The 1,544-nt window shown below is 35.9% G+C and overlaps 1 pseudogene; it reads right to left on the reverse strand.

Annotated features, from left to right (window-relative positions):
- Positions 1-267: 267 nt before the first annotated feature.
- On the reverse strand, positions 268-806 carry LOC102871081 (annotated as a pseudogene).
- Between the last annotated feature and the right edge of the window lie 738 nt (positions 807-1,544).

The following is a 1,544-nucleotide window of genomic DNA, read 5'->3' on the forward strand; positions in this document are numbered from 1 at the left end:
TGAATGTTGCCACTCCTGAATTTTTTTTTTTTTTTTTTGCTTGGCAATTTTTTCTCCCACACTTTGATTCTTAGTTTATCTTTATCCTTGCTTCTCAAGTTTGTCTCTTCTAGATAGAATATTGATGGGTTTTAGTTTTAGTTTTTATTTAATTTGTGCCTCTTGGCTGGTGCATTTAAACCATTGACATTCAATATGGTTGTCAGAGGGTAAGGTTTTACTGCTGCCATTTTGTTTGGTTCCTCTTTTGTGTTGTTGCTTCTGTCTTTAATCCATTGACTTTTTTTCATGATGAGAAAAATTTATATTTGGAATTAACCAGCTACAGTAAATTTGGATGATCCCAATTTTGTTGGCAATATCAAAACATCGTAATCAGGGGCAAGTTGACCATAGGTCTTCTTCTCGCCATCAAGCCTTGGCCACATCAATGTCATAGAGCTTTTATAGTTTGTTTACTTTGGTGCTTGTTGGCCTTGACATTCACAGTGAACACAAGTGTGTTTATTTTTATCTTCTATCTTCCTCATGGCTGACTCAGTGATCAAGGGAAACTTGATGGCATAGTGGTCAAGCTTGTTTCTCCTGGGGGCACTCTTCTGGGGGTATCTGGGCTGTCTTTGGAGTCTCAACGTCTTAGGCAGCAAGAAGGTAGGTGATGTGAAGTTTTGTTTTTGGTTGGTTTTTTATTTTTTGTTTGTGTGGCTATGAACTGCCTTCAGGACTGCCTTCTTGGCCTTAAACACCTTTGCTTTGGCTTCAGTTTTGGGAGGGGCAGGGGTTTCCTTCTTCACTTTTGGCACCATCTTTGTAGAAAACTCCATTCACTTTTTGAGCTGTTTCTGTTTGAAAAATTTCCTTTACTATTTCTTGCAAAGTTGGTCTTATTTTCAGGAATTTTCTTAATTTATACCTTTCTGAGAATGCCCTAATTTCATCATCATATTTGATGGACAAATTTTCTGGGCATAGTTTTCTCAATTGGCAGCTGTTTTTATTTAGAGTTTGTATATGTCATCTCATTGGCTTCTTCCTGTCATGTTTTCTGCTGATAAATTGGAGCTTAATCTTATTGGATTACTTTGTAGGTGATTCTGAATTTTTCTAGAGCTGCTTTCAGTATTCTGTCCTTGTTTTTTTTTATTTTGGAGAATTTTATATGACTTGATGTTTTCATTTCATTCAGCTTCTTAGATGCATATTTTCTCATTTTTCTTCATACCTGTAATATTTTCTTCTTCTAGTAACTCATACGTGGATCCCACATGTTGGAATACCCAATAATCAAATTGATTACATCTTTGGAAAGAATGGCATCTACTTCCTAAACAACATGCCTCTGGGAACTCTATGAATTTTGAGAAATGATGACAGTTATCAAAAGACTTCAGGCCTTCTGTCCATGAGTTGTGTTTAACTCGATAGCAATCAACAACAACAATAATAGAGAGAATCACTGGAGAAGCTCAATATCATCTGCGTGTGAGTTCAAACTGAAGCTAAAATAATTAAGACAAAACCTGATATATGATCTTGAGTCTATC

The sequence above is a fragment of the Elephantulus edwardii genome, unplaced genomic scaffold (genome assembly GCF_000299155.1).
Source record: "Elephantulus edwardii isolate Elephantulus edwardi_28Jun2011 unplaced genomic scaffold, EleEdw1.0 scaffold00062, whole genome shotgun sequence".
Classification (NCBI taxonomy): Eukaryota; Metazoa; Chordata; class Mammalia; order Macroscelidea; family Macroscelididae; genus Elephantulus; species Elephantulus edwardii.